The 23,638-nt window shown below is 41.0% G+C and overlaps 2 long non-coding RNA genes across 2 annotated transcripts; one reads left to right on the top strand and one right to left on the bottom strand.

Moving 5' to 3' along the window:
* Positions 1-3,064: 3,064 nt before the first annotated feature.
* Positions 3,065-14,060, bottom strand: LOC139075399 (uncharacterized). The gene is made up of 4 exons (XR_011525774.1): positions 13,709-14,060; positions 12,759-12,892; positions 10,201-10,328; positions 3,065-8,483 (listed from the first exon to the last, which is right to left on the bottom strand). It is a non-coding gene; the product is annotated as an uncharacterized lncRNA (long non-coding RNA).
* Positions 14,061-14,147: 87 nt separating this feature from the next.
* On the top strand, positions 14,148-22,282 carry LOC139075114 (uncharacterized). Its single transcript, XR_011525174.1, has 3 exons — positions 14,148-14,483; positions 19,924-20,103; positions 21,277-22,282. It is a non-coding gene; the product is annotated as an uncharacterized lncRNA (long non-coding RNA).
* The last annotated feature ends 1,356 nt before the right edge of the window (positions 22,283-23,638 follow it).

Here is a 23,638-nt window from a genome sequence, read left to right as displayed (position 1 = left end):
TAGAATATGTGCCACACAATGAAAAGGAAAAGTATTTTTAAAAATCAATAGAATTATGGGGCTGGCCCCGTGGCCGAGCGGTTAAGTTCGCGCGCTCCGCTGCAGGCCGCCCAGTGTTTCATTGGTTCGAATCCTGGGCGCGGACATGACACTGCTCATCAAACCATGCTGAGGCAGTGTCCCACATGCCACAACTAGAAGGACCCACATCGAAGAATATACAACTATGTACGGGGGGGCTTTGGGGAGAAAAAGGAAAAAATAAAATCTTAAAAAAATCAATAGAATTAAAACGAAATTTGGCAAGCCAGTCTGGTGGCGTGCTCTGCTTTGGCAGCCCAGGGTTCACGAGTTTGGATCCTGGGCATGGACCTATACACCGCTCATCAAGCCATTCTGTGGCAGTGTCCCACGTACAAAATAGAGGAAGATTAGCACAGATGTTAGCTCAGTGACAATCTTCCTCAAGCCAAAAGAGGAAGATTGGCAACAGATGTTAGCTGGACCAATCTTCCTCACAAAAAACAAAATAAAATACAATAAAATTTGTCTTGATTCACAAATCTGACTAAAGAAGATATTTCACCTATTGACACTGAGCTCCTAGAGAGGAGAGACGTGACTTTACTAATCTAGACATCTCCATTGCCTCTCAGAGTGTTAGCATGAGAAAGGTGCTAAGTATTATTTACGGAATTGATTAATGGATGACAGATTTGTGATTACCTGGTTTCCTCAGCACAGAACCCACACCTAAAGGGAAAGGCTGATCTCTCCCACCACCATCTTCTCAGGTAGCCCACCTGAGGAGACAGGTTTGGGAGAACAGGACTCCATCAACCAAACGCTACAATAAGAACCAAGGCAGTCACTGGTCTACTGGCTCTTCCCCTCACTATGTTCTGCCTACCCTCTTGTCCTAGTCAGGGATTATTTGGTTAAAAGTTACAAAAACTCACTCAATTTAGTCTAAGGGGAAGGAGGAGATTATAGTGGAAGGACCCAAGGGTCTTTCACAGAACTCCAAGGCAGGAAGCATCATCAGACTTCATGTAGGCCTGGAACTAAAAACAGCAAAGCAGCTAGGAAACAAAGCGACCTCAGTCTCCCTCCCGCTTCTCATCCTCTTGCCAAATGATCTGTCTTCTTCTCCCTGCACATATTCTTCTCTCTTTTCTATGGATCAGCTTTGGCTGTTTCACTGCGTATGTAGAAAAATGGCTGCCCCAAACAATCCAGTGTGTCCTCTGAACTCAAGGTCCTGACTGTTACTGTGTCCCAATTCTAGCTTCCTCTAACAGAGAAGCTGGCCCAGGTTGAGTCAAGTGTTAACCTTTGCCCTAAACTGCTGTGGCCAGAGGAGTGAGATCACTGCCCTTACTCCTCATTCAGCAGGCACCACCCCACCTTCCTAAGGACAGCCGCCATGTAAATGAGCCTCTCACTGGTAGCTGCTGCTGGTCAATGGACCTAAAGGTACCACAATTCACTGTGGTCTAGTTGATCCTGATGGAATCGAATTAAAACACTGAGGAAAAGGATTTCATATATGTGTCTCAAATTGAAGCTTCCGTATTTAAAATTATAAGGGTGGCTCAAAATTCTTTCCTGTAAACACATGGTTTGGTTGATGCTAGTTTTGCAGTGAGAAGCTCCAATTGCATATGAACATGTTTGGCAACATCTTGAGGCATGCTTCAAGTTGCCTGTGACTATGTTTTGTGCATATTTCATTTCTGTACCACATAGAACACGTGATCACAAAATTGCAACTGCAGAATGAGTGCATTTCTTCTGAGGGGGAAAAAGTCTTGGGTGAGAAAGCAAGGCAGTTGTAAAGTTTGTGACGTTGAAGGCAAAGGTGTGGTTGAAGCCAAACAGAAAGGATCTTTGACAGAGGTTCAGCGAGATGACTTCAGGTCCAAGGTGATGGTAAATGCTTGGTTAACACTGAAGGGGTTCTACACTTCAAACCTCTTCTACATGGTTGTTCCACAAATGCCACTGTAAACCCCAAAGAACCAGAGCACACAGGAGTCCTAAAGCATTGTCACCCAATTCGATGAGCATAAACACATTTTATATATTTTATATAAAAATATTTATATTTCTAAGCATTTTAAAAATACTAACTTAATCCTCACAACAGCTTTATTAGATGGGTAGTATTATTAATCCCATTTAGCAGATGAGGAAACTGAGGCCCAGAGGTTAAGCAACATGCCCAAGATTACAAGCTAGTGAGTGGCTTAATAAATAATAGAATTAGAACATACTTTATCAATATCTTTTAAAGTTTCCCCTCCCCGCACAGGCCTCTTTAATATCATATTGCAAATTCTAAAGTCCTTTCCTGTTGTCCTATCTGATTCTCAATATTCCAGGACGTTATCCTGAGGCAACCTCTTCTCCTGTTTACAGATAAAGAGGCGGGATCCCAGGTGTTAAGTGACTTCCCAAGGCTCTGAGCGCTCATAAGGGATGTAGTTAGGACTCCAAGTACACCTTCTGATTCCTCCTGGTTCAATGTTTTGCTAATAATCCAGAAATGTAATATGGCCTTCTGGTTGTCAGCTTGCTAAAATGACAAGGCCCTCCTTACCCTGAAGACATCCTAGGGTCAATAAATGCTGGTCTTGCTACATAGAAAACACTTATTTGGTGTCTTGAGCTAATTCTTATTGAGGAGAGGGGGCTCCTTCTACCGGCAACTGAATTATTTTTCTGGCAGAAACATTGCTCCCCATTAAAACAATCACTCATTCTCTTTGGTGGTCAGAGATGCTGGCCGAGCTCTGATCCCCTTCCCTTTCACCACCACCGCCCACCAAGTGGACCCCCAAATCCCAAAGCAGTCTCATTCCACTGGTGAGATCACTAACGAGCCCTAAGCTCTCAGGGTCTAGGGCAAGTGCTCAGGAAGGTGGCCGGATGAAAGTGGGGGGAGCTCTTTGGTGTGTTTCAGTCTGTTGTTGCTTTTGCTCGTTTGTTTGCTTGTTTTGCTCTCTTCTCCAGTTGGTATCAGGAGTTTCGTCTAGCCTCATGAAACCAGATAAGTTCTCCATTTTTCTTTTGCTCTGGAATCGTTTTTAAAATACATGTTTGGTAAGATCTCTCCAATTAAACTACTCAGTCTCTGACTATGTGTTCAACTAGTTCAAAATTATTTGTTCACTCACATGTTTACTTCTTAATTTTAGTCTTGCATATCTTTTGGATATATTCTCCAAATCAAGAGCCCAGAGCTTATTATAAAAGCCTTCATAATGAAAATCCTTTTGTAGATTCATAGTTCAGGAGATAGAGACGAGCACATGCTAAGAGTGGAGAAAGGTACATATAAGACCGCTCTAGACAGGGCTCTAGACAGCAAGGAATTTGTGCAAAATGTAATGGCTGTCTAACTGTAAGTTGGCAAAGAGGCTAGAGAAGGGCAATTTATAATCAGGAAAGGCATTGAGGTTTAGCTCTACTTGTCTCTCCCAGATGCTCTCTCTTAGGAATATGGAACACGATATTGAGGTGAAAAGAAAAGCCACCTAATTCTGTTGAAGAGTTTCAGGTGAGATATTCCGTATTCAAACTTCCTCTGCCTTCCACTTGCTGCATGACCTTGGTCAACCGACAGTCTCACTGAGTTACAGGACACTCATTTGAAAAATTTTCAAGCACCAGTTACTAAGATACCTACAGAACAATGTCTCCATAGCCACAACTAGCATTTGCCCCTGTGTCCTTAGGGACGGCAAATGTATATTTTCTCACATGCCACCTTTTTGATGTAGCTACACTTAGCTGTATTGAAAAGGATTCTGGATCATACTCAGGCCAGGCCTAACAGAAATGAGCTCGATGATTGATAATGACTGTCTGTCATGAAGGAATCATTTATTTGCCATCTCTGTCCCAGATCAAGAAAATACTTCAGGCAGCTCTGTTTCCCATTTTGTAAAGTGATGGCTTCCTCCATCAGAGGTTGCATGAGAATCAGTAGATATGCTTTAAAACTTGCAGTGGAATGGTAGTGAGAAAGATCTAGGCATGGCCATGGCATTGTGCTTTGAGCCAAAGTTGGGAAAGTGCTCATGTTTCAATAACTCCATAGATATTTATAGGCCATCCTTTTTAAATGATCCCATAGTAAGTCTTTCCTCCTCAGTCAGGACATCCTGTTCATGACAATATTGCAAAAGTTCTTTAACAATGAAGACTTCTTGAACACACTAGGTTAATAGGATACATTAAATAAATGTTTACTTCTTGTTGAGTTTATTGGGCTCTGATTAATTTTTACCAAATCATGATACAAGATAAAAATGACTCTGGGTTATCTGACAAAGGGTTAATCTCCATAATATATAAAGAACTCACACAACTCAACAACAAAAAATCAAACAACCCAATCAAAAAAATGGTTAGGAGATGTGAACAGACATTTCTCCAAAGATATACAGATGGCCAATAGACACATGAAAAGATGCTCATCGTCACTGATCATCAGGGAAATGCAAATCAAAACTACACTAAGATATCACCTTACACCCATTAGAATGGCAAAAATAACCAAAACAAAAAGTAACAAATGTGAGAGAGGTTGTAGAGAAAAAGGAATACTCATACATTGCTGGTGGGAATGCAAACTGGTGCAGCCACTGTGGAAAACAGTATGGAGATTTCTCAAAAAATTAAAAATAGGAATACCATATGACCCAGCCATCCCACCACTGGGTATCTATCCAAAGAACTTGAAATCGGCAATTCCAAAAGTCCCATGCAGCCCTATGTTCATTGCAGCATTATTTATAATAGCCAAGACGTGGAAGCAACCTAAGTGCCCATCAACCGATAATTGGATAAAGAAGATATGGTATATATACCCAATGGACTACTACTCAGCCATAAAAAAGAATAAAATCATCTCATTCACAACAACATGGATGGACCTTGAGGGAATTATGTTAAGTGAAATAAGCCAGATAGAGAAGGACAATCTCTGTATGACTCCACTCATATGAGGAATTTAAACATGGAGACAAAGAGAACAGATTTGTGGCTACCAGGGGAAAGGGTGGGTAGCAGGTGGACAGAAAGGGTGAAGGGGTGCACCTACAACACGACTGACAAAATGTACAACTGAAATTTCACAAGATTGTAAACTATCATAAACTCAATAAAAATCAACTTTTAGGGAAAAAAAATGACTCTGGGTAACAGTTGACCCCTCAGTGATGGATAGATGGGAAGCCTCTCTCACTCTGCTCTATCCGCTCACCCTGACATGGTAATGCTATGTTGGAAACCCTATCCCAGCACAGAAGGGGTAGAAAGAAGACTTGGATAAAGGAGGTGGGGTAGAAACAGCAGTCTAAGATTCAAGGTGACGGTAGCAGCTTTAGAATTGCCATCCAAGGGGAACCCCTTCAGTTCACGCTGTGGATGGTGGTTCTTTGGGGAGAAGTGAAGGTTCAGTGTCACTACCCTTTGATGAAGGATTGTGATATTGAGGCTCCAGGCAAGTTCTCCTTCAGCTTCTTTACGTTATCATTTATTTGTTCAATTGGCAGATTTTGATCATCTACTGTGTACCAGGAATTTAGCTAGTTGGGGATTAAAAAAATGAACTAGACTGCTCTCAGAGGATTCACAGTTTAGAAAGGAAGGACACATATAGAGCCGTAAATGCTCTGGGAAAGTGATGGAGGTCTCTTAAGGAACAAATCCTCAAAGCTGAGACTACCGACAGAGTGTGTGTCCGTATATCATAGACTAGACACTAAAACTAGAGATAAACAAATATTTAGTAGGAGCTTTGGTTTTCTATAGTTATTAGATCACTGGCTTTCCAAACAATTTTTATGACTCTGAAAGCAAGTTTTAAAGGCATTCTAGCTAGTATGTCTGGTTTAATTCTCGGCTCATTTGCTTCCTGACTCCTCAGATAAGCATAAGCAATATTGCATTCACACTTAGCTAAGTAAATATAATTTGCAGAAATCCAGGTCTCTTCACGTGAGAAGTGCTCATGATTATGTCAGTGCTTCTTTTTGGTTTATTTGTATGTTTATTTGGGGCCCTTTCCCCTTCATAAACAGAACTATTTGCTTTGCTGCCGTTGCAATGTTTCAGGGGATATTTTTTGTTTTGCTTCCAGCTGCTTATCAGCAGGCAGGTGCCTGCACAGAGTAAACCATCCCCTGTAGTCCCATGTAACTGCTTAGCTCCGGAATCTTAAACAACATTTATAACTCCTTTGCACCCGGTGTAATTTTTCAGGCAAATGAAAGGGATGATTTCTCAGTCCTTATTTTGCTTTAGATCCATATTCTAGGCGCAGTTCATGGTTTATCACTCTGCTTATCTGACTTTTTATAAGGGCAAATGCCAATACCCGAACCGATAAAGTTTAAATTCACACTGAAGAAACCTTCTTAGAGGAATCGGGAACTTTTTCTAGGCCTGTGAAGTGGGGATGGTAACACTGAGGAAATATCTGGTAGCGACAGCTGTGAACTCGACTGCAAGCTCCTACAGACAGGGCCCCGTGCGACCAGCCTGCACCCTGTGCACCTCACCCCACAAGTGGCATGTGATATAAATGCCAGTGTGTGGTGAACCAAACGTAATCTTCAATTTCTTTTTAATATATTTCAGAGTGGTGAATCAGAGCGGAAAGAATTTTAAAGCATTTGTTTTATTATTTCAGATCAAAATGCTTAGACTATTTACTTGCTTTTCAGTTTCTGTAGTAAGAAGAGCTAGGCTTTAGTATCCAAGTGTACATTTCTGGAGTCATCTTATAATGCAAACCTGGTGCTTTTAGTAAGCATTATATTCCTAAAGTATTTCTTTGAACCAGGATATTGAGGAAAAGCTAAAAGAAAAAATTCATCTATGAGCTATCTATTAGTTCTCTGTTACTGAATAACTTGGTAACTTAAGACAAGAAATCTTATCTCACAGCTTCTGTGGGTCAGGAATCCAGGCCCAGTTCATCTGGTTGCCTCTGGCGCAGGGTCTCTCACTAGCTAAAGTCAAGCTGTGGGCTGAGCCTTTAGCCATCTCAAGGCTTGAGTGGGGGAGGACTAGCTTCCAAGCTCACCTAGAGGGCCTCAGATCCTCACTGGCTGTTGGCGGAAGACATCAGTTCCTTACCACGTGGGCCTCTCCATAGGGCAGCTCACAACATGGCAGCTGGCTTCCTTCAGAGGGAAATATTTATACATACACACACATATATATGCCCACACACACGCACACAGAGGTTAAATTTAAATATCCTCCAAAACAAGATCCTGCCTCTGATAAGAGAAGATGATTCCTGTCGCTTCATCAGTCTGTTTTATGTCATCAAACACATTCTTGACAGACAGGTCAATGTTTTCAGGAAGACTTTCTGCTTTGGGATATTTCTCAAGTTTGGAAATAAAACATTTACTTCTGCATACTGAAGGAAACAGGCAATCGATAATTTTAGTTTTAGCTCCTGGGAAAGGTAAATGCAGCCATCAAGTCTGGGCTAATTTTCTCAAAGGCTCATCAGTGGGTTTTAAAATTAATAATTAAAAAATCTTCCTTTGGAATTAACCTTTACACTTAACGAAATAAGCTATTGTTGAGCCAAGCCTGATGGCCTGGTGGTTAAAGTTTGGCACTTACTGCTTCAGTGGCCCGGGTTCACTTCCCAGTCTGGGAATCAGGCCACTCGTCTGTCAGTTGTCATGCTGTGGCAGCAGCTCACATAAAAGAAACAGAAGGACTTAAACTAGAATATACAACTATGTGCTGGGGCTTTGGGGAGCAAAAAGAAAAAAGTGGAAGATCGGCAACAGACATTAGCTCAGGGCAAATCTTTCCCTGCAAAAATATAAAAATAAATAAATAAATAGAAATAAGCTATTGTTGAGAAGCACTTAATGTTAATAAAAATAATCATAATAGTACAGAATAGAGAAGGCAGAGAGAGTGCTGGAATGGAGTTTATTCAAATACCTTCTCTAAACCGGATATCCCAAGTTTCACTTCTCGTGAGTGTTAAAGTTCTCCAGAATCAAGGAGGCGTCAAATGATGGTCATGAAATGGAACAATTTTCAAGGTTGCTACTGGTTACAGATATCCACCTATGACCACGCCAGGTGCAAAGAAGGGTGAATGGGACAGAGCTGAGGAAGAAGAAAACTGTGGCGGCCTTGTCTGGTTCTTTGGCCTGCACACCTTCAAGACTTGTTGACTGGTCCTTCCCATGGCCTCACAGGTCCCGCCACCCACGAGCTGGCTCTGAGCCATCTCTCTGACTCCTCTGCCTGTCCCCCTCACTCCGGTCGCGCTCACCTTCTCTGCTCCAAAGTACATGTGCATGTCTGCTTCCCAGCCTGGGTTTGCTGATCGCTCCATGTGGAACTCTTCCTGTGGGTATCCCCGGGGCTTGTCTCCTGTTCTTCACCCAGGCCTCCTCCCAAAAGCCATTTCCCCAGAGAAGATTTTCCTGTCAAAAAAAGAGAGAAGCTTTCCCTCTGACAAAAATAGCATCCCTGTCACTGTCCAGCCCTTAGTCTGCTTTATTTTTCTTCACAGCGCATTGCTCCAGATGCACCATGTCTTACAAGTTTAGCATCTGTCTTCCCCAGCTAGACTGTGGGCTTTCTGAGAACAGGAAGTTTGCTGTTTCATTCACTGCCAAAACCCCAGAAGATGGATCAGCACATGGCACATAGTGGGTACTCAGTCAACTTGTGTTAAATGAGTGGATTGAACGCTTACTCTGTGCCAGACATAGCAACCAGCGGGTCCATACATTATCTTCTGTAACCCTCACAAGTACTGCCAGGAATGATCCTATCATCATTCTCCCTATTTTAGGGTTGAAGAACTCAAAGTTAATGAATTATCTGAGACTGCCTAGCGAGTAGGTGAGTAATGCGGGCGTGAGCCTAGCACTGTCTTAGTCTGTGCTCTTAACCAACTGACCTCTTTAAATGAAATGATTATACCCACACAGTCAGCCTTGAGTTAGTAACAGAAATCCTTGTCAAATTGTATACATCACTAGGACTGTGTCTGGTCCCTGCTGGTGAAAATGCCACCTAAATAAGATAGAAAACCACATCCAGCTGGTATTGGCAGATTCTGCCAGGGCTGTAACTGGTTCCTTTCCTCCCTGGAGGCCCATCCCCTCTCTTTTTCAGGAAGAGAGTAATCAAGGAAAAGTTTTGGTGAATTTTCTTTAATTTGAAAATAAAGGGCAGGAAAGCAAACGCTCTTGGCAATTGCCAGAGGATTGAAGGAAGGGCTATTTAAAATAACAAGTTTGTTTCTGACGCCAGGAGAAGACTGATGAGTTCCAGCATTACCAAGGGCAGGGCAGGTGATTGGCACTGGGGGTGGAATGCCCGGCAATCAGATCCTCATTCAAAAGCCTGCCAATGCCTACTCCGCAGAAGGAGTTTAGGAGATTAGAGAGCCTGTGCCGGTCCTGGGAACAGAACGGCTTTTTGCTTTTTTTGTTCTAGCGACTCTTTATTACTTGCTTTTCTGAGTGGTGGGCACAATGCCATGCACAGTACAGGCCATCTCTCCTTAAATCCTCAGTGAGAGCAGGGGTTTGAGGATTGATGTGTTCATCATTTAGAAACACCAGCATTTGCTCAAAATATTAGAAAAGGAATGTGTAGTGGTCACTGAATGCCATCTATTTGGAGTTATAGGCCAAGAGACGCTGGGTTTCTTCCCTAGAGAATGTATTCTTAAACATTCGGCTACCTTGGCGTATTTAGAGCACAAAGCCTAGGCTGGAGTCCAGCGAGGTGGTGTGTGCTCGGATTGGTTCTCCCACGTGACTTCAGCAGCACTGAGACCTAGGGACTCCCACCCTAAAGACAGCTCTTTCTATGCTCATGCACCTGTCACTCTGTCATTCACCAGCTCACCCAGGGCTATGCCTGGGTTACAGTCCTCACCGAGTGAGTTTTTCTCAGTTGAGGGGGATGGGGAAGAGCATGCTCGAATCTTAGGGGAGGGCTCCAGGAGAATCAGAGGAAACCCTAAGACTGGGTCCACCCCTCTGGGCAGGGTCCCAAGCTTTTCAAAGACAAAGGATGACGTTTTAGTAATGAAAGACTTAAGGACACAAGGGTGCCCATCTGAAAAAAAAAAAAAAATGACGGCGGTGGGAAGTAATCAAGAGCTGCTGAGAGAAAGTCTACCTAAAGATACCAGCATGCGTAAACCGCCAGAGCCCCCTTTCAGTTCTCCTAGAAGCCGGCAGACGGCGCTGTTGTCACGCACATGTGATCGCTCACGTCCAGCCTGTCAAAGTTTCGAGTCAGTCTTCCTAGAAAGGGATTTGATACAGGCAGGACAGTTTAGGTTAAGCTAAAAAGCAATAGACTCAGAATCAGGAGATTTACATTTCAACCCCAGCCCTGCCCCTTGGCAAGTCACTCTCTCTGAATCAGTTTGGGGTCTATCAAATGAGGGAGTGGGCTGGACTAGCAAAAAATAACATTTTTCATTTACTGAGTACTTCCTGCATGCCAGACCCCACGCTACTCTTCCGTCAGCAGGGGTTCAAATCCTGCCTCTGCAACATATTTAGCATCTGTGTGATATGGGGCAAGTTACTTAATCTCTTTAAACCTCAGTTTCCCTATCTACAAGTTAGAGATAACAAATCCTCCTAGGCTTATTCTGAGGATTAAGTTAAGTAAATGTATATAAAGCCCTTAGCAAAGCATCTGGCGCATACATGTCAATAAATGGCAGCTATCATCATTTCCTAATCTCATTGCATCTTCACAGCAGCCCTGCATGGTAGTTAGTACATTTTCTCTATTACATAAATGAGGAAATTGAGGCTCAGAGAGGTTCAGAGTATAGCTGTGGTGACCCAGCTCAAAAGGAGCATCACCTGGGTCTAAATCCAGCTGTGATCTTTCCACTACGCTATGCCAAGCGTTCTTAGATATTATACACTGTATTTTGACTGGTCCATCTTTTGCTCTATAATTTAGCATAATTTAGCAATAGAGATAACTCAGATGGGAAGTGGAGACAGACTGGCAGTCATGGGATTTTTGCAGCTCAGCAAGCTTCCCCTAGGATCAGAACAAGCTGGCAGTGAAAGGGGGAGTGGAGTCAGTCAGCTCTGAAACTTGCAGTTAGGTACCAGCTGTTGTAAACTTAGCTCTTAGCAGCTTTTTCTTGTTTCCGCTCACTTTCTTTCACCCTTCAAAATATATGTTGAAATTAACTCTCTAAGAGAGGATATGAGCCACTTTTTATCTAAAGATCTCTAACAGAGCAGTGTTAAATCAAGGGCTATTGAATAAAGTCTGACCAAATGCCATTCAGGAAGTTTCTGTTCCACTAATGTATTTGCCATTCTTGTTCTCATTCATCAAGGAGATGGAACCTCCTTTATGGGCAGGAGACTGCTCACTGCTCCACTGAGTCCTGCCTCAGTTCCCACTTTAGGAATTGTTACAGCCACCATTGACGTCTGCCTCTGTGTTCCAATCTCTGTGCTCAGCACCCAATACATGTCATTTTCGACTCTCCCAACAACCCTGCAATGTTGTATTTTCATCCCCAGTTGAGGAAACAGAAGCCTGGAAGAGTGGTGAGCACCATAAGTAAGTGACTAAATTGGAGGTTTGAACTGAAGATTGTTGGACTCCAAAATCCACTGCCCTTGCACCCTTCAATTTCCCTTCCTGACTTGACTTTACAGGTGGACTCTATTCTGTGCCTCAAACCACCCCATTTCTCTGGAAAGTCATTGGGCTGTATTTTGGTTCAGTTTGGTTTGGTTTTTGTAACCAGCATCCATTCTCACTCCCCTTTTTACTCTCTCTACTAGGAGAAGCCTGGGATACGTTTCTTTGTATTCCCTTGCTCCTGGGTTCTGGATAAAATTTGCACTCTGGATGCAGTGAGATCCACTGCATGGGATTTGGAAAGTGGAAGTCATTCTTCTCCCCCAGCAGTGGTGGCAGAGGCCTGGGCTTCACAGAGAAGAGTTTCTGCAGCGGCCTCTGTGCCCCCCTACCAATCACCACCTCAATGCTCACACGGATCTGTGAGGTTGCAAACACGTTTCAGCAGATCCCTGCCCTCTGGGTGGAGGCAGCAGCTCTCTGACTCTGTACCACAACTACGGCAGTGAACCTAGAAGCTGGGGGCAGATGCCTTGTCTTTCTGATAATTTTGTAAGCACCTAAATCTCTGCTTGAAATATTTCAAGTTATTTCTAGTTTTCTGTCTGAATCCTGACTAATTTTGCTCTTAGTTTCTTCTGCATGCTTCTTTTCCTCTAAATGTTCCTTACATATAAGTATGCTCTTGGGTTCCAGATCCACCTTTCTTGTCTTCTTACTTAAGACCCTCCCTGGGATACCACTTATATCTATGGCTTCAGTTATAATCTATATGCCAGCGACTCCTAGTTCAACGTTTCCAGCCCAGACCTCTACTGTGAGCTTCAGTACACACAGCCAAGTCTGCACTGGACACGTTCACACAAATATCTCACGTGCATCCTGTTCCGGGTACTACTGCTATATAGCAAACTACCCCAACATGTACTGGTGTAAAACAACCATTTTACTATGATCACAGATTCTGTGGGCCAGGAGTTCAGAGAGGACACAACAAGGATGGTTGATCTATAATGCACTATGTCAGGGACCTCAACTGGGAAGATTCTAGGTTGGGACAACTTGACAGTTTGGATCTAGAATCATCTGGATATACCTTCACTCACATGGCTGGTGATTGATGTTCCTGTTGGCTGGGACCTCAGCTGGGCTGTTGGCTGGAAGACTTGCACAGGGCCTCTCCTTGTAGTCTCTTCACCTGGTGCCAGTTTGGACTTCTTGAAAATATGGCAGTTGTGTTCTGAGAGTAAGCATCCCAAGAGAGCAAGGTAGAAGTGTGTGGAATTTTTATGAGATAGACTTAGAAGTCATATAGCATCAATTCCATCATATGCTGTTTGTCATAGCCATCATGAAAGCCCACCCAGGTTGAAGGGAAGGAAGATAGACCCCCATCTCTCAGTGGTAGATATACAAAAGTCACATTGTAACAAGAGCACTTGGTATGCAAGATAAGGTTGGGACCATCTCTGGAAAATACGATCTACCTACCACACGTCTGAAACTTCGCATGCTCAAAACCAAAACTGTTGTCTTTCGTGCCCTCCAAATCTGCCGTCTCTTTATCCTTTGCCTTAGTGAATAACACCATTTATCCCTCAGCTATTTGAGCCAAAAACTTGGGAGTCAATCTAAAATCCCACCCCAGCCCATCACACAAGACCCTCACCCAAGCCCAGTTAATTTGTTATCCAATTCTTCCAGTTTTGCCTTTTAAATAAATCTGGACCTCATCTCCTCCTTTTATCCCCATAGCCTCAGTTCAGGCCATCAAATTAGGCCCCTATCTCTCTCCTCATTCCAGCTTCCCCCTCTTAACCAACCCCCAACTTAAAACCCATTCCCTAAGCTGCTGTCAGAGTCATTTTCTAAAAGTCTAATCTGATCAAGTTACCCCTGTGCCAAAAACCCTTCACTGGTTCCCCAAATTCCTGAAGTTGCTGTGCCGAGCCGTCTCCATCAGCTGCTTCTCCACCTCCACTCTCGGGTCATCACTCTGACAGACCTATCTCCACTTTCCAACTGTCTCAAGCCATTTCCAGTTCCCCAAACTCACCAAGGACTCTTATACTGCTGCAGGGCCCTTCTGCATGGGGCTCCTCTGCTCTCTTTTGTCCACCTCCTCCTTGTCCTACAAGACTCAGCTAAGTAATTCCCTCCCCTAGGAAGCCTCCACAGTGTCTCTTCCCCAGGCTAAGTAGGTGGGCTTCTCTTTGCTTTTTGCTCACTTTTTCTTTATATTTGGTAAAACCATTAGCTTATTTTGATTTTAGCTACCTTCCAATTCTGATTGCTTTAAGGAAATTATGTTATATAGAGCAATAAAACTGGAAGGAACCTCAGCAATCACATAATCTGAGTCTCTTAGCCACCTACTCCTCCTCCAAAGCAAGCATCTCAGAGTGTATACCCTTAGCACCTCAGTGCCTGCTATGTCATAAGTGTTTAGAATGCTGTTTAATTGAATAAATGTCCAAAGCTTTACAGCCAAATTTGGATGTTATAGTTTTGGAAACCATAACAATTGTCAACCTGGTGTGAGTAAACAATCTGAAGAAGGCGGTTTGAGAACTTTCCCTCAGACCTTTAGGAAGACATACCTCATTCTGCCAAGAATAAAGAAGAGAAACAGACTTTTTGACTTTTAAAAGATCTTCAGTTTTCTTTTACTGATTTCTCCAATGAAAACAGCATTCATGAATGACTCAGGCATTGTTGAATCCGCTTAAATTTTTTCTTTCCAATTTTGCTTATTTTATATCTTCTGCCTGAAATGGAAAAAATCACAGGATTCACAGTATCAAAGAAGCATCTTCAAACATCCAGACCAAGTGAGATCTTATTTTCTCTTTTCTCAAGAGTATTTAATTCCTTCTTATAATGTTGCTGAAGGCAGTATTTTATATGATCCAAGAAAACCACAGCATATCTTGAAGGCAAATGTAGATGTTCTCATATTTTATGAACTAGCCATTCACATCCCTGATAAATAAAACTTTCATAAGCTTTTAAATTCCACATCTAACTCTTTAATCTGAAAGCTTTGTTAACAAAGGCAAGATGCTTTAATAGCAAAGTAAAGTTTTTGCTCCCCAGAATGAACAAGAGATTAAATGTCAAAAATAGAAGAAGGTAGTAACAAGGAAGCGGCTGTTTTCTTCCCTCTTATATATGAGAAAAAAGCAAAGATCGTCTCTATTGTGACCCCCAGAATTAATCAAATTTGCCTGCTGTCACTACAATGATGTATAGGGTTCTAAAAAGGAGAACCCCAGGAAACTGCTTAGATCACTTGCTGTGGTAGAATGAAGTAAGGGGGACATCTTTTCCTATGGTGAGTTCCAACTATGCTTTAAATATGTGTAGAAAAATATTTAATTCTTGTGAGAAGGGAAGGAAAGGCCCAGAAGGCTAATCATGGCTTTTAAAAAATTGTAATAACTTAACCTTCTTTGTAATACAAAAATAATACTTACTGCAGAAATTTTAGAAAATATTAGTAACAAACAAAATAAAATCTCCCATAATCCCACCACTCAGAGATAATTATTGTTAATATTTTAGTGCACATCCTACTGGTTTCTCTCTCTCTCCATCCTCCTAATGTGTGTTTCTGTGTGTGTGTGTGTGTGTGTATGCATACGTGTGTATAAACATGGACTCAAATACATGTATTAACAAAATGAGATCATACGCTATATATTGTTTCATAACCTGAGTTTTAACTCATTTTTAGGTAAATATTTTTCTGTAATTATATTTAATGAAAGCATAGTATGTCAGTGTTGAAGAGATAGAGAATTTAACCAATTCTCTGTTGTTGGGCAGCAATGGCATTTTAATGAGACAATTTTTGGCATCAGTGACTGGCCAAGAAGGAAGCTACTTTCGATGGGAGTTGGGAGGAGATTGAGCAACTCCGTAGTACAAAACCCTGCCATTTCTATCCAGAGTGGACTCTTCTAATGGGCACTCTTTGTTTAGAGCTCCTGATTGTGCTGGCAGAGACTTTGTCAGGTCAGCATCACTGTCCGCTCTCCCCAGGCCAACCCTGCTTCTTTCCGTTTCCTTTCACAAGTCTTGCTGTTCAGTAAAACTCTTGCCCTCCTAACTCTGCCTCAGCACCTACGTCCTTGAGAACTCACTGACATATTCCCTCTTTTAAATCCTGAGAGAGTTCATTTTCTCATTTGGCTTATGAGTAAGACTGCCAAATAAAATATAGGACACCCAGTAAATTTGAATTTCAGATAAACAACAAATAACTTTTTAAGTTTCAGTATGTCCCATGCAACATGTGGGACATACATATACTAAAGAAAATAATTCATTGTTTATCTGAAATTTACATTTAACTGGAAATCTTGTATTTTTATTGGCTAAATCTAGCAACTTACTTCTTGGGTGATCTTTGTGCCTATGTAACTTGTCTCATCAACTAGCTCATAAGGTCCTTGAGAAGACAGGCCCCAGGTCCTAGAACTCTTTATTTTCCCAGAGGCTCTTCAAGGAGCAGTATTTTCTAACTGATGGGTCCTTGAACAGTTCCTGCAAGCCCACAAACCTCCCAGAAATTAAAAGCAATGTTTTGTCTCATGTAGATGAAAATTCACGGATACATTTGTTTATAACTATCTCAGTATTCCTTGGTCCTCACAAAACTCTGTGAAGTAAGCCTCCTCAAAACAAAAGGAAAGATCATTGCTGTTTCCATTTTACAGGTGAATATTAGACATAAATATGCACAAGATTGTACAAAAAGATGGACCAAGTATTTAAGCCATGTTCTCAGGCATTGAAATCCTGCAGTGTTTCTTTCTGTGGGAAGCACATAATATAATTTTCTCAATTGAAAGATGCCTTCAAGTTAGCTTTTGTGTAGAAACAAGCCTGTTGTTAAGAGGAAATGACAGCGGCTGGCCCGGTGGTGCAGCAGTTAAGTGTGCATGTTCCGCTTCGGTGGCCCGGGCTCCACGGGTTCAGATCCCAGGTGCAGACATGGCACCGCTTGGCACACCATGCTGTGGTAGGCATCCCACATATAAAGTAGAGGAAGATGGGCATGGATGTTAGCTCAAGGCCAGCCTTCCTCAGCAAAAAGAGGAGAATTGGCAGCAGATGTTAGCCCACGGCTAATCTTCCTCAAAAAAAAATTTAAAAATTAAAAATTATAAAAAACAGAGATGACAGACAATAGTGTTCCTTTGTGTGGTAAGCCCCCATGGGCGCTTCTAAACTAATGTGGAAGAATGGTGAGCGTTGTGGACTGAATGTTTGCATCCCCCTAAAATCCATATGTTAAATCCCTAATCTCCAATGTAATGGTATCAGGAGGTTGTATTGGGAGGCAATTAGGTTTAGATGAGGTTATAAGGCTGGGCCCCCATGACGGGATTAGTGCCATTATAAGAAGAAGAAGAGACTCCAGTGCTCTTTCTTTCCACCATGCAAAGATAGAGCAAGAAGGTGGCCATCTGCAAGCCAGGAAAAGGGCCCTCACCAAGAAATGAATCTGCCAGCACCTTGATCTTGGACTTCCCAGGTTCCAGAACTGTGAGATAAAAATGTTTGCTATTTAAGTCACCCGGTCTGTGGTATTTTGTTACAGCAGCCTGAGCTGACTAAGACAGTGAGTTTCTGACTGTTTCTGAATCTTGACAATCACAGCATTGTAGCATGGGACCTTTGTGGGGAATCAAAATAAAGACTAAATAACTAAATTTAGGATAAGTTTCCTTTAAGACTAGCCCTGTACTGACTGGGTTACTTGCCAAAAGTCTGCTTGCAGGCCAGCTTTGTCCCAGCATCATTGGGTTTTTGACCAGTTACACTGCATTTTCCAGATGATGAGAAGAAGTCAGAGGAAGAAGTCCTGCTAACCCACCTCTGCCAGAGTTTCTGTCCTGCTCCCTAGGACTTGACCTGGTCTAGTCTGAGCAGACTGTCTAACTCTGTTGTCAGCATTACTCTAGAAAAAGAGAACTTCCTCCTTCCTTATAAATAGAAATTGCCCTATTAAAAATAAATCTAATAGACCAAAGCATGAACTCATAAAACATAAAGTGGGAGGTGACTATTCACATTACAAAAAGATCCTTTGTTCAAATCACTCTCTTTTGAAAAATATTCCAAATGCTCCTTGCTCTTGATATAAAACTCCTTAATATGGCACTAGGGCCTTTACAATCAGGATTTTTACCAGCTACTCCCATCTTCCAGTGCCCAGTACCCTATATTCAAATTGCAGTCAATTACTAGCTTTTCCTTTAGAAATGCCACAAGCAGCTGTGCCTGTGGTCATGCTGTTCTCCACGTCTTGGATGCCCTTTTCTCTCTTTCCTTTGCTCCAATGGGAACAATCCACTTACCCTTTAAATGCGGTTTGGTGTGTGTCGTAAAGATTTAGCCTTGCCCAAAAAGAAGGTCTGGCCTTTGCCCTCAGCTTCTGGGAGGCAATCTCTGGGACCTTGTAAGTGTCATACCTGGTAGGAGCGTCTTCATTTGCCTAAGGCCTAAGTCATGCCAGAGAGTCTAACACTGTGATTTAGGATGGCAGCTGTCCACACCAGGCAGTATTTAGAATGAGGACTGAGTGGAAAGACCAACAATATAAGGTAAAGTGGAGGCTTTGAGTAAAGTGGTATCAGCTGACTTGGAAACTGAGATCAATCATATGAGCAATCAATCAATCAGTCATGCATATGTGATGGAGCCCCAGTAAAAACTCTGCCAAGGCTCAGGTGAGCATCCCTGTTTGGCAATGCTCTTTGCCATACATCAGTATGCCACACATCAATGCTGGGAAAGTGAGGCTGCCCATGAATCAACAGGGAGAGAACAATGGAACTTCTGCATTTGGTACTTCCCCAGACTCTGCCTTATATACTTCTGCCATTGGCTGATTTTAATCTATATCCTTTCCCTTTAATAAAATGCAACCATAAGTATAACAGCTCTTGGTGAGTTCTGTGCATCCTTCCAGAGAATTATTAAAACAAGAGTGGTTTTGGGAACTCCTTGAACTTACAATTGGTGTCAGAAGTGAGAGCGGTCTTATGTGGATGATGCTCCCTCTAACTTCATGGTTGACTAGCTCTCACAGAGTGGCCTCCTCTGAAGAGACTCTCCTGACTCCTTGGGGCCCCTCCTCTGGGGCCCCATATTTTTTCACACCATATAATAACACTTCACACATTATATCAGGTTCCTGCTTGTATTAGTTGCCTATTGCTGGTGTAACAAATTAGCACCAATTTAGTAGCTTAAAGCAACACACATTTATTATCTTACAGTTCCGGAGGTCAGAATTCCAAAGTGAGTTTCACTGGGCTAAAATCAAGGTGTCAGCAGGGCTGTGTTTCTCTCAGAGGCTGTGGAGGAGAATCTGTTCCTTTGCCTTTTCCTGCTGCTAGAGTTTACCTGCATTCCTCACCTGTGACCTCTTCCTCTAGCAGCATAGCATCTTCCAGTCTCTCTCCTATTCTGACACTCCTGTCACCATCTTATAAGGACTCTTGTGATTTGGGGGGCCCAGCTAGATAGTCCAGGATACTTTTCCTATCTCAAGATCCTTAACCTAACACATCTACAATGTCCCTTTTGCCACATAAGGTAACATAGTCACAGGCTTTGGGAATTAGGACATGGATGTCTTTGGGGTGGGGGAGGGCATTATTCTGCCTACCATAATGTTTAATTTGTTTTATTCAAAATTCATCACAGAGTTTATTTAACTTTCATAGCCCTCTATTTACATTAAAGTAACTAACAAGAATTATAATGATTTACTTCAGAATTATCACTGGAATCCCTTAATCTATTGATAATGGCAGATATATTTATTGGTGATAATAACTCTAGGGTTACTGAAAAGATCAGCTGGGGTAATTCATATAAATCATTTAGAACAGTGTCTGGTGCATAGAAACTACATAAATAATGTTAGTTTATTGTTACTATTATTGCTATTATATACATATATATGCTATGTAGTGGTGGAACAAAGTATGGTAAAAGTCAAACTGTCTTCCTGAAAGAGAAAAAATATCAAATGTTTATTAAAGATTTTAAGCGGATATAAGAATAAATAAGGAACTATGAGAAGGGAATTCTAATAATTCCAATAAGTTGGAATTATTTTATTCAGTTAAGAATCTCACCTTTGAATATTTATCCATAGCCAATGTGTATGGATTATTCAGAGCAGTTTGAAACCAACACCAAAGGAAAACAGAAGGTGGAGGAATAAAGAACAATTTTCTTTGTCCGTAGTGGATCTCAGGCTGATCAAGGAGGAACGCGCCCCCTGTGTGAGCTGATAACAGACAATTCCCACAGAGCTTTTTCAGAAGCTCACCCAGGACCGCCAGTTACTGTCTACCTCACTTTCTGTTCGAAGTCTAGGAGCAGAGTGAATAAGGACAATGATGTGAAAGTAAATACAACATGCTGGTAATTACTTCTAGGTTCTGCCCTTTCATAAAATCTAATAAAATTGGTCTTTAAATGTCTATCTTCATAATGCAGCTGTGAAATGTTTGTTCTGGTATTACTTTTTTGTCTGTCTTGAATTAAAAAAGGTGCATTTCATTGGAAAGCAGTACATTTTTTATTTTAAGTGGAATAGAAAAAAATTGATTTTTTTTTCTAAGCCCTAATTGCAAACATGTCAAATAACATGTCACATTTAAAGGCTGTCATGGGAGCCAAACAGTGTAATTGTATATGGACAGTGCTATCTAATTTAGCTGGGTTAGTATGATTTACTAGGATGTTTTGCTATTGGTTGCATTATTTAGATCTTTGATAATCTTATTTTCCATAGTAATCTAAATCTGGAAAGTTTTTGCTTCTTTTGCATCAGGAGGTCATTTTTGCCAATCAAATTATCTGGATGCAATAGGAACTGAGCCCAAAAAAGAGGTGTAGAAAGGAAAGTCCCAGAGGTTAACAGTTTATAATCAAGAACTGGTGTTACGGGTGCAGGATAAATGGGCTAGACAGGGCTTCCAGGGGTTTGTTTGCATATGTTTTGTGGAACTCTGTGATTGTTGGAAAAAGTCATGGCCAAAAATTTTTTCCTTACAAAGCCCTTTTATCCTAATATTTCTAACCAAAATACAAATTCAGGTCAAAGCACTGATTTGCCAAAATTAGACGGAGTTGTGCCATTTTCAACACAACTTGTTTTCAATAAGAATTCAGAATACGCTATTTCCAAGTCACATCTGTATAGCGCACTAGATAAGTTTTAAAATCTTTGAACTTGGTTTGTGTGATGGGACACTGCATTAATGGGCCTCCTACCCTGTTAAGAATCATCTAGGCTTATAAAACAACACTACCCTTTGCCATAGCTGAGGTGCTCATCAAATGCAATGCATTGATGGCTGTGGCTTCAGACTCTTCACGTGAGGCCACCTACATCCGTTTCATCAATTCCAGGCTTCAAGCCACATGGAGGATAGGTGTGAACCTCCATATCTACTGTCCGTGGAAAAAGCAGCAACTTAGTCGAAAGCAGCTGGTGCTTCATGAAAAGCTCTGGGAAAAACATCTCATAAATAATTGCATTATGATATGTACTCTAGCAACGAACACCCTTTCTTTCATCTTAATTTGTAGTGGACATTCTATCTGGAAATCTTCATGATATCAACAAATCTTCTCATGAGTGATTCATAAACTGGAAAATAGCTCAAGGTAGCTAAGTTTGTCATTACATGCAACAACCTGAAAAGGTGCTTTTCTTCTGAGAGAGAGTAAAAACGGTTTCTGAAAGGAAATCCTTTAGGAAATTAGGTAATACAGCTCTGGACATCATGTACTATCATACTCTTTGCTGAGACATATTCTTTGGAAAATACAGAAAAAGTCTAGTTCTAAACCACAAGTGAGGCTATCAATGGGTATCATTCGATGATAAACAACTCTTGAAAAGGAAGAGAAGTAGAATAGTTGGAACTACAATTAATTGAAAAAGTGGGTTAAAGCAGTGAGTCAGAAACACATACTTATCTTCATTAAATATATTTTAAGACATATAAATGTGCATTCATTTGCCAATCTTTTTGCTTAATGCTATTCATTTACTTTGAGTGTGTATGTACTAATTGCAATTCTTTTTTGACTTTATTTCTCAAACCAGAATGCATCATCTGTGATTTCTATCTCCAGTTTCTTTAAAATGGAGTGAGAACTTTAAGAACTTGTGATGTAACTTTAGTGCAAGATGCATCTAAATTTTTATGAAATATTTGTGAATATTTCATAATTATCTTGCCCATACTACATTTGAAGGAAGTTTTTTATAAAACAACTTTGTGTACCAAGACTGCAAAACTTGACTGCTCTTTTATTCGGGTCATTACTCAAGGTTGTTTATGCAGCAACTTTGGGAAATGAGGTAATATCGCTCCGTGGACAAAGAGTAGGCTTACAGCTTGTTATGAAAGAGGTAGATTCTCCAAGTGCAATGTTCCTCAAATGAAATGCAAACTGACTGCATGTGTAGCATCCATTTTGGCCTGACATATGGGAAGTTCCACTTGGAAGCAAGGGGAACTAATGCAAATATGCCAATGCTCCTGTTGCTTGCTATGCTATAAGTAATAAAGTCTTTTGTCTCTGACCTAGGAGTCTTGTATCTTCTGCCTGCATCCAGGAAATAATAAAGGGCTAATTTATTAGCTTGTAAGTAGGATAAAAATCAAATCTCAGACTCAACAGCCCTCATTAAGCATACAGCTCAGCTGGAAGTTCTGGAAATGCACAAAGGTAATGGAACATAACCTGTTAACTACATGCGTTCAATGTGCAATGGACTTCAATCAGAATGTTCGTTTTTCAGTGGAAAGGAGACATGATTATTCTGGTTAAGTTGGTTATGATACAGTCAATTAAGACAGAGAATATGATGTGAATAAAGGGCAATACTTATCTAGCTTTAATAAAACTAAATGAGTTAAAGCTGATCGCATAATATAATAATGACCATCATGAAAAGGAGTAATAGCCACATAGTTGATACCTAAAATAAAAGTTAGTAAATAGAAAAAGGGATATGCTTCTCTATTCCTAGATTAGTCACCTAATAATAGGTGATTCTTTATATTTTCCTGGGCAACTAGGCAGCTCTTCAATATGATTTTTACGAGTGTTAAGAATCCAACCATGCCACGGTCATTTTCTTGTCAAGTCTCAGTTTGATTCCTACTAGATATCTCACACACACATATGTGTACGTGCACACACACACACAGACTTTTAACAATGTGTATGCAGAAGTCAACCAGTAACATTCCTTCCACTTAAAGTCATCAGTTTTCCATTAAATATAATCAAATTAAACTGAGAGGAAAATATAAAGGTATTTTTTTCTTCTTCCCAACTATTTACAACATTTTATGTGCATAAAATGTTTTCTCTTTCTATTAAAAGTATCCGCTTCTTTTGGATCTACCAACACTTTACACCATCAAACTATACACATTTAATTTGATTTTTATAATATGAAAATTATAAATTTTTGTGTTAATTACAAATGTTATAGGTATGTATTATAAAAAATGAAGACTATCCAGAAAAACTCAAGGAAGGAAATTAAAATTATCAATGATCTCCACCAAATAGAATTAGTCATTGCAACTTTGTTAGGTTTTAAGGCTGTTTCCAATTTTTTGCCATTAGAAAATATGTTATATATTAAGGTAACACTATAGCAGATAAACCCCTGAAATCTCAACAGATTTTACACAGCAGGGCTTATTTATTGCTCATATGCAGTCCAAACCAATGTTTCTGATCACCAGGTAGCTTTCCTTCAGAAGGTGATTCAAAGATGCAAGATCCTTCTGTATTATCGCTCCACCGTCTTTAACATGTGGCTTCCAAGGTCATCACGGAAAGGGAAAGAGCATAAACAATTACCAGTGAGACTAGAAGTGACACACATCACACACCACTTCTGCTCACATTCCATTGGATA

Source organism: Equus przewalskii, chromosome 13 (assembly GCF_037783145.1).
Source record: "Equus przewalskii isolate Varuska chromosome 13, EquPr2, whole genome shotgun sequence".
NCBI lineage: Eukaryota > Metazoa > Chordata > Mammalia > Perissodactyla > Equidae > Equus > Equus przewalskii.
The sequence above is the reverse complement of the archived record's forward strand: the minus strand, read 5'-3'. Positions and strand labels throughout refer to the sequence as shown.